Below are 10418 nucleotides of genomic sequence, written 5' to 3'. Positions count from 1 at the left end.
TCTCTCTCTCTCTCTCTCTCTTTCTTTCTCTTTCTCTTTTTCTTTCTCTCTCCTTTCTTTCTTTCTTTCTTTCTTTCTTTCTTTCTTTTCTCTCTCTCTCTCTCTCTCTCTCTCTCTCTCTCTTTTCTTTTGTTTTTTTCTTCTTCTCTCCATTGTAACTTTTAGTCATTATTTCATAAATGCCTGTTACATATTAGACCATGTATTCTTGATGAATAAAACTGGGCTGTTTAAATAAACTAAAACTAACCTACATAGTATACCTGTGTGATCTTAAAAACAAAGTATTATGACAGAACTAATAATAGACTCTAGCTATCTCTACACTCTATTACTAGCAAGATCCCTTCCCATTGGTGAACTCTGTCACCCTTTAATGCTATCTCTTTGGCATTTACACATTTGTGAATCGTTTGTTTATGCTGCCGTATTTGTTTGATAAATTTACCATTGATTTTCTGAATTTCATTTTCATGCACTGACCATTCTGCTTCCCCCCATCTTCCCACTGTAGTATATTGCAATTCTGAGAAAGCCATTCTTCACTGTTTAGTATTCACTATTATTTTAATGCAAATATTTTTTACAAATGAGAGTCAAGGTATAGTTATCTTTCTTCTTTCAAGTCTGCCTGCATTTTTCTAGCTTCTAGAACCATTTTTTTAGTATTAGAAAATTTAAATTATACTCTGTTGAAGAAAAATCCTTCCTTGGAGAAATACATCACTTCTAATCTTAAAAATAAAAGTTTAATTTTTGTCATTGATTTTGCTTAGCATTCTTATTCTTTTTATCCAGCATTTTCCTGATCCCTACTCTTTCTATTTTTTTTTAAATATAATTTTACCAGGGTTAACTAAGGCCCTTTTCCCATGTGTATATACACAGTATATTTTAAGCATATTCTTCCTCATACTCCAGTACCCTCCTCTTTCTTACCTTTATTCTGTCTGTTGATCTTACCTACTTGCCAATTTCAAGGAAAAGGTTTTCTTTGCTTAATTTTTAAAGAACATGACACACGAAGGTCAGACTTCTCTCTGTGTCACATACCTGAAGCTATGGCTATTGAGATGACCTTGCCAGTGGCCAAAGAAATATTACCTCTTTACTCCAAGTCCTGCTTCAGTCAAACCTCCCGGGTAACTTTTCAGTCTGTTCTGAAACTTCTAAAGAACACTGGAGGCGTGGTGCCCCAGCCTCCAAAAGAATGAGCCTTTAAGTTCAACAGATAGTATTAGATTCATTAGCCTCCAACCATTCATTAGCAACATCAAAATAGCCAGATGACGGTAGATTTTCTTTTCTTTTTCTGGTGTTGAGGGTCAAATACAGGATCTAGGTATGCTAGGCAAGTACCATGGAGTTGTATCCTCAGCTCAGAATTTGAGAGTGTGTCTCATTCTGCAGCCCACATTGGCCCTGAACCCACCAAACAGCTCTGGCAGGCTTCAGAATAACTTCTATCTAGCTCAACCTCAAGATGCTGAGTTAGATGACTGGAATGTACCACCTTCTTTGGATGAAGGGAGCTTTCTGAGTGCCTTCATTACAAATAATAATTATATGAGGTAATACAAATGCACTTTACACTGGCTTGATTATCACACAGCGTTCACATGTCCTGAAACGTCGAGCTGCACTTCATAAATTTATAAAATTATGGATCAACTTTTAAGAACTGAAAATAAAAAGAAACTAACCTAAAATCAAGTTATATTTGTAGATTAAAACATGGGTATTTACAAGGCTTCTAACAGACTAGGAAAAAGGGAGGCAGAAGAACAGTGAGTCCGTGAACCTCAACACTATAAAATAAACACACATGCGCTCCCATATGGAGCGACTGTGGGATTCTGGAGCTGCACAAAAAGGCACACAGCTCCTTTGAGGGAAGCAGGCAGGATGCTGGATTCGAGGAGACTGTCTCTTCACCATTCATCATGCTTCTCTCCAGCCGCCGCAGGCGGGCGGCATTAGCATTTGCTTCTCAGGTAAACGGTGTCCGTGTAATTACATTCTGTGTGATGTTAAGCAAAAGTGGAAGAGCAATATCCTCAATTCAAACGCAATAGGGCATGCTAAGCTTCAGGAGAGCACCGATCTTTGTTTTCTTCAGAGGCTCTTTCATCCCCTGCATCAGAAGAGGAAGGTGAGAATTCGGCAGAGTAGCCAAGAAAGGGTTACACGTTCGCTGTAATGAGTCCCACTTTGACCTGCATCAATGGTCCCTGGAAATGTCCTCCTAAAGCCAATCTTCAATCACTCTGCTCAGGTTGTGCAGATAGACACTGGTACGTGCCTCCTGCCAGATCAAAGGGAAGCTCAGACCAACCCAAAGCAGGCTGCCTCTGCCCTTTAATATGTAAAAAGCAAAACTCAACAAAACAGGTGCCTATGTTAATTGCTACTCTCAAGGGGGTGAGCTGGGGACAAGAAAATGAGCAAGCTTTAAAATTGTAGTCAGGGCAAAGACCTTGAGCGACAAGGTTAGCCAAGAAAGATTAAAAAAAAAAAATCATCTAGTTAAAAACCTCACCAGTTGAATGGGATGACAGATGAATGATGGATGCAGGTGGGAAAATGGGATTCCCTTCAAAGAGAAGAGTGTGATGCGCAAGGCAATGAGGAAACTCAAGGTCCCGGTGCGAGGCGCCGGGAGCAGATAATGCCTGTCTGTGCACTCATTGTATTGTCAGAGCAGCTGAAATAAACCCTCTGGGGAGCCACTATAAAAGAAGGCGAAACCAAGAGCAGCTTCCCGTTTGGGTATAAATTTAGAGGAATTGTAACTGTCATTGTGCTATGTGTTAAGGTCAAGCTTTTTATGAAAAGAAGGGCATAATAAGTAAATCTCTGAAGAAAGTAGGCTTGGAGCCAGGCATGTCAAAGCCCTATCTACAATTAGTTAGGGAGCCATTTGAAGTCTCGCTGAGCCTTGAGATTGTTCATCTGTAAAATGGGAATAACCATAAACCGCTTTCCGTCTTTTGTAAGAAAGAGTTACAACCCGTTTTAAGCTTGAGTGGGGCTACTATGTAAGTAGGTGCTGTGAGAAAGCTTGGTACTATTTGAATGTTGGAAACCCGTGGGAAGATACACCACCAATGCATTAAAGGTGTCCAGATTACATTTTGTCCTGGAGAGTCCTGGCATACTACTGAATCAGAATAAAAAGGGTGAACCTCTGAATAGATGAGTGGATGTTATTGATTATAACTGAGAAGCAAAACAATGAGCAACTAACAATATCAGACAAACAAAAGTTAACTGGACTTCTTGAAAATGAAGCAAGGCAAAAACAAAAAAACAAACAAACAAAAAAACAAATCAAAAAAACCCCTAAGATAAAGACCCAGACTTCAGCGATATCTCACATACCATACAGATACATAGGTTGTATGCTCCAAGTTAAAAAAAAAAAAAATTAATGCTAAAACCAGAAACATTTTCTGGTTTAAACAAGCAGCTTTGTGGAAATTAGGAAGAAATTAGAGTCATTATTGTTAGGATTTTGTCTAAGCTCTGCCCCACAGTTGCTTGGCAACAGCCAGGTGTGCCTGACTCACTATAAAAGGGGCTGCTTGCCATCTCCGCTCTCTCTTGCTCTGGTCTTCTCCTGCTGTTCTCTCCATCTCCATGTGTTCATGGTGGGCCTCTACTCTCTCTCTCTCTCTCTCTCTCTCTCTCTCTCTCTCTCTCTCTCTCTCTGTCTCCCCACCCTGCTTTCTCTGTCTCTACTACCCTCTTAACTTTCCTCCCCATACCCTGAATAAACCCTATTCTATAATATTCTGGGCCCGCAGAGGCACCTCCTTTCTCCATACCTGGCTACACCTTCACCGAAACATATTCCTTTTTTCCTTTATCTTTTTATAAACACAATTATTCTGTTTCATATCTTTGTTCCCTCAAACTGAATTATTTAATATTTAACAGCAAGCTGACATTCTACATTTGTGAACGAATGAAACAAGTTTGTTGTACAAGAAGGGACTCCATCAAGTCCTTATACCATTTGACTATGTTTTTTTATTTCATTATTATGACCACATCCCAGTACCAAGCTCTTTCCAGGCAGGTACAAGGTTCTCTGTGGTACTCCCAACTCGGTGATAGGACATTGATAGGGACATAAAAGAGACTCTCTAATTACCTTTTAAATCTCAAAATCTCTCACAGCCAAAAGGGCCAATTGAATCGCTGGCTTCATTTTAAAGAAATTCTCCTTAAGTTAAACTGTTCGAATGTTCGGTAAACCTTCAGAACCACCAGACTGCCAGCAGTTTCCATCTTTTCTATGGGGGTTTTGTTTTTTCCACCCCTGAAAACACAACTGGCTAAGGGTAGAACTGCCAGGTATTTCCACAAACACATCAAAACACAGAAACAAGTAAATGACTGGTGTGAGCGCGTGTTTCCTTTCTCACCATGATACACTTGGTGCAAGAACACTGGTTTCCCAAAGTGCTCTGCCTTCCATGCCTGCCTGTCCCTCTCATTCCCACTCTGGTTCCTTCTTGATATTCTGCTGGAACATTGTCTTAAAACCTAGTACATTTCTATCTCACTGGCGTATCTGTAGAAATAATCCATTCTGACTTTTCCTTAGAAAGAAGAATGAGGTATGCAGGTTAAAGTCAAGTCAGTTTCAGAATTTTTTAAAAAAGATCTATTTAGTTTTATAACTAAAAAACAAAACAAAACAACAACAGCTATGCCATAAATATTCTGGTTCAATTCTAGATGGCCCTTTTTTGCTCCCTTTTCTGCTTGTCCCAGAAACAACCTTCCATTGTATTTCTCTCTTGCATATATTGTTCACAATAATAGAGAGCAAATAAATGGAATAGAAGAGAAAACCAGCTATTTACTCTTCCTAGTTGTCACTTTTGCACAGCATTGCAGGCTAGGGGCTAGAGAGCATAGCATCTTACATGAGCCCTGCCTGGTTGCCAGGTTAGGTATTTTCTAGGAATCAAAAGAAACCCTAGAGTGATCGTTGTTTATTCTATAATACATTTTGTTTGTGTATTTGCCCGGTCTCCTGCACTGAAATCTCCACAAAATCGATGATGGCCTTTGCCTTGCTCACTAGCAAGTAAGTGCTGTTTAATATACATTTGCAGATGAAAAATGAGTGGTAATAGTTAATTTTTATGGAACAGCAGTTTTGTGTCAGTTTGCAGTTGTGAGAACTTGGCTTACCAGAGGAGGTTCATTTTGTGTGACCCCTGAGCTCCTAACTCAGTGAAAGAGAGGGGTGCCAAGAGGGTGTCCAGGACTACTGAGTTTGGGGGTCAGAGTGGGACTAGTGTTCATAAATGCTGGCGTCAGAAGTGCTGCAGGCTAAAGAGAGTGAATGTGATAGGGTCAAGTAATGTGCATTTGTACTCTATTTTCACATGGTCATTCTTTGGTTATAGTAGATACGGTAGGAGTGCTACTGGGGTGGGCTGGGTTCTCGACAGACCCAGCAATGCTTTCGATCGTATAACTCAATTCTCTTCTGACACCAACTATTTGGAGATAGTATCAAATCTCACAGGCAAAAACCAAGTAGGAATACTCCTACTTTGAACAGGTACGGCCTGTAATGTCTTCTGACTGATTGGTTTCAGAGTCTGCAACTCTCTCTCTAGTTCAGTTAACTTCTTAGGATGCCTTACAAAATTTAGGGAAACTTATTTTTTTCCATTTACTAGTTTCACATGAAGAACCTTTGAGCAGGAGTATAGATATTCAGATAATGTGGGAATTGAAGGTGACAGGTATATAGGAAAGAGTGGGAGGACCCATATCCTCTCTGGTTGCTATGGTTTAGAGAGAAAATATCCCTGCAGAAGACTCATGTAAGAAACTTGGTCCACCTGACAACAATGAGGAAATGCTTTTGAAGGTGAAATCTTTTTTCTGTTTATCTACTCCCCTCCTCTCCTCTCCCCTCCCCTCCCCTCTTCTCTCCTCTCCCCTGACACCCCCCCATCTCTGCTACAAAGAAATAAACAATCTTCTCTATCAAGTTGCCATGGTTTGAGTATTCTTGGCCTAGGGAGTGGCAATATTAGGAGGTGTGGCCTTGTTGGAATAGGTGTGGCTTTGTTGGAGGAAGTGTGTCACTGGGGGGATGGACAATGAGACCCACCTCTTAGTCATGTAGGAGCCAGTCTTATTCCTAGCAGACTTCAGATGAAGATGTAGAACTCTTAGCTCCTCCTGTATCATGCCTGCCTAGACACTGTCATGCTTCTGCCTTGATGATAATGGACTGAACTTCTGGGAGTTCCCTTGGTCAGGGTATCTGTTCACAGCAGTAAAACCCTAAGACACATGCATCCCTGGTATCAGACATTCTGTATTGTTCAGAATACAAATGTCAGAGGGAGATGGCCTTTGACCGAACCCTCTGAAACAGTGAACTAAAACTGTTCTTCCGCCTTTGAAATTGTACCTTGTGGGTATGCTCTTGCAGAGTTGAATAAAATATTAATGAAGCAAGTTTTAAGAACCTCCCGGCTGTACAGGTCTGTTCAGATCCCTCTGGACAAAGTCTTTCTGGAGTTTTTATGATATTTAGGAAAGTTTAAAAGCTCTCTCTCTCATAAAATTTTAAATAAGCAGTGTATTTTGAGACAATTTTATTTTCCCCCTTTTTTATGTAATTGCTTTTATTTCCTTTCCTTGTCTAATTATTCCAAGTAAGACTTCCAAAACTATGGTCAAAAGAATTTAGAAGAATGGAAAATTTAAAACTCCCCCTTTAAAAAAAAATCTGTTGAGTGTATTGTCTGTTTCCTTGACATATGAAGCTTTTATTATATTTCTGTCCTTTCTTTCTGAATCTGTCTAGCTTAAGAGTTTTAAACCATAAAAGGAAGACAGTTTTTGTGTTTCTACTATGCATTTACTGAAATGATTATAATTTATTGTCTTCCATTCTGTTGGTGTGGTATATCATGTTGGTTGATCTGACTGTATTGAACTAACCTTACATCCCTTTCATTCTTGGTATCTGGTTCTTTTAATGTTTGCTGCACTAAAAATTTCATATATTTGATTTTTAAAAAAAGTTCATTGTATATGTCTTGATGGAATCTTTCCATTTAACCTATTTGGCCACTTTGGACTGCATATATTTGAGGTCCAAATCTATTTTAACATACTAAAGTTTTTAGTCTATTCTTTCAGTGCATTCTTTATTTATGGATTTAGCCCATTATGAAAGGGAGGCTTATTAAAGAACATGTCGGGTGGCTAGTCATATGCTGTCAGGAAGGAGGGAGAGATGAATGCCATTTCTCTACTCATTTGTCTCCTTTTACGTCCTCGAGGATCCTAGTCAATTGGGATGGAGCTATTCAGAGTATGTCTTCCTTCTTCATTAAGCTTCTCTGAAAATACATTCACAGATAACTCTCAAAGCTGTAGCTATGGATGATTCTGAATCCTGTCAAGTTAACAATCAAGATTGACACTCTCAGGTCCAATACTTGTCAATATGACACCCACATGTCTTAATTTTGAAGTATAATATTATACCTTAGGTCCTAAAGTCTCAAGAACACTCAGAACAAAAGCATTTCATTTATATGTAAGAGTTTTCCAAATTTTTTCAAGAAACATTCTTTTAAATTATTGATTACTAAACAATGTTTTTACTTTACATCTCAATTGCAGCTTCTCTTACCTTCTCTCCTCCAAGGCCATCCCTCTTACCTCCCTCTCACCATGTCCCCCTTTCATGCTCCTCAGAGAAATGGAGGTCTCCCGTGGCCATCAAACTGCCTTAGCATATGAAGTTGTAGTAGGACTAGGCACAATACATCTTCCCCTATTGAACTTAGACAGGTAGCCAAGTTAGGGGAAAGGCAGGCAACATAGTCAGGGACAGTCCTTCCTCTAGGTGTTAGGGATCCCACATGAAGGCCAAGCTGCACATCTGTTACATATGTGTAAGAGGCGTAGGTCCATCCAATGGTATACTCCTTGGTTGGTGGTTCAGTCTATGTGATCCTCATATGGGCTGGTTGATTCTATAGGTTTTCTTTTGGTGCCCTTGATCCCTCTGGATCCTTCCGTCCTCCCTTGCCCTCTTCTACAAGATTCCCCAAGTCTTCTTAGTGTTTGGCTGTGGATCTCTACATCTGTTTTTATAAGGTATCATGCAATGCTTCTCAGAGGACAGTTATTCTAGGTTCCTGTCAGCAAGTATATTATTTTGTCTGGGTGGGCTCTTCCTCATAGCATGGGTTGCAACTTTGGCCAGTCATTGGTTGGCTAGTCCCTCAACTTTTGCTCCCTCTTTATTTCTGTACATTTTTTAGGCAGGATAAATTATGTGTTGGTAAGTTTCTGGGTGAGTTTGTCTCCCTCCCTAGCTTTCCATTGAAAGTCTTATCTGGTTACAGGAGGAGACTGTTTCAGGTTCTACATCCTCTATTGCTAGGTGTCTTAGCTAGGCTGACCCTCATAGATCCCTGGGAGTTTCTCTTTTCCTAGGTTTCTAGTTCATCCTAGAGATGAACTCACAATCTCAGTTCTCAACCCCTCCTATTCCTCTCCCCACCTGCGGTCCCACCCAGTTACCTTTCTTTTTCCATGTCCCTATGTCTATTTCATTTCCCATTCTAAGTAAGAATCAAGCATCCTCCCTTAGGTCCTCCTTAGCTTTTTTGGGTATATTATTGTAGTATGGTTATCCTGTACTTTATGGCTAATATCCACTTATAATGAGCTACCATGATTGTCTTTCTGAGGTTTAGGTTACCTCACTCAGAATGATCTTTTCTAGTTCTATCCATTTCTCTGAATATTTTGCAATGTCTTTGTTTTTAATAGCTAAGTTATATTGCATTGTGTAAATATACCACTTATTTTTTACCCATTGTTCAAATGAGGGACGTCAGGTAAATATGATAGAAGAAAAGGTGAGGAATGGCCTTGAATGAATGCATAAGCACAGCAGACAGTTTTCTGAAAGGAACACAAACAGCTCTGCCCATAAGAACAACAATTAATAAAATGGGAACTCGTAAAACTGAAAAGCTTCTGTAAGGTGAAGGATGCTGTCAATGAGACAAAATGGGAAAAGATCTTCACCAATCCTATATCCAGCAAAAGGCTGATATCCAAAATATATAAAAACTTAAGAAATTAGACACCAGAGAGCTGATCCTATGACACAGGGCTACATACCCAAATACCACCAGAAGAGAGCTGATTTCCCAGGAGTGTGGACAAGCCAGTGAGCACAGATACTACCACCTCTTCTGCTCAGAGGGACTTGCCCAGAACCCTCAGGACACAGGTACTGAGGAATGGTACTGGGACAGGAGCCTTCCAGTTTCCCTCTGCACCCAGATCTGATCCTATGCCACAGCATCCGGAGCTGATCCTGTATGCTCAAATACTTCCCAGAAAGCTGGTCTCCCAGAGATGCCAACACACCTGTGAGTACAGGTAAGGCCATCACTTCTGTTCAAATTCCTGGCCCAAGAAGGACCCTCCTAGAGCCTTCAGGACACAGGAACCAAGGAACAGCCAGGGACATGTCCCTTCTGGTTTCTGTCTGCAACCTGGAGCTGACCCTGTGCCACAGCTCTCCATACCCAAATTCATCCCAGAGAGACTGATCTCCCAGGAGTACTGACACACAAGGTTGTAGGACCAACAAGGCACAGTCAGAGAGAGCAAGATCAAGTAACACCAGAGATAACCAGACTGCAAAATGCAAGGGCAAGAACATAAGCAACAGAAACCAAGGTTATTTGGCATCTTCAGAACCCAGTTCTCCCACAACAGCAAGCCCTGGATACCCCATCACACCAGGAAAACAAGACTCTGGATTTAAAATCACATCTAATGATGATGATAGAGGACTTGGAGAAGGACATAACTCCCTTAAAGAAATACAGGAGAACACAGGTAAACAGGTAGAAGCCTTTAAAGAGGAAACACAAATATCCCTTTAAGAATTACAGAAAAACACAACCAAACAAGTGAATGAATTGAAGAAAACTATCCAGGATCTAAAAATGGAAAGAGAAACAATAAAGAAATCACATAGGGAGACAACTCTGGAGATAGAAAACCTTGGAAAGAGATCACGAGTCATAGGTGTAAGCATCACCAACAGAATACAAGAGGTAGAAGAGAGAATCTCAAGTGCAGAAGATACCATAGAAAACGTGGACTCAATAGTCAAAGAAAATGCAAAATGCAAAAAGCTCCTAACCCAAAACATTCAGTTAATCCAGGACACAAGGAAAAGACCAAACCTAAGGATAATAGGTATAAAAGAGAGCAAAGATTCCCAACTTAAAGGGCCAGTAAATATCTTCAACAAAATTATAGAAGAAAACTTCCTTAACCCAAAGAAAGAGATACCAATAAACATAGAAGAAGCCTACAGAACTCCA

This window comes from Mus pahari, chromosome 22, assembly GCF_900095145.1.
Source record: "Mus pahari chromosome 22, PAHARI_EIJ_v1.1, whole genome shotgun sequence".
NCBI classification, from domain to species: Eukaryota; Metazoa; Chordata; class Mammalia; order Rodentia; family Muridae; genus Mus; species Mus pahari.
This window is presented reverse-complemented; position numbering follows the sequence as displayed.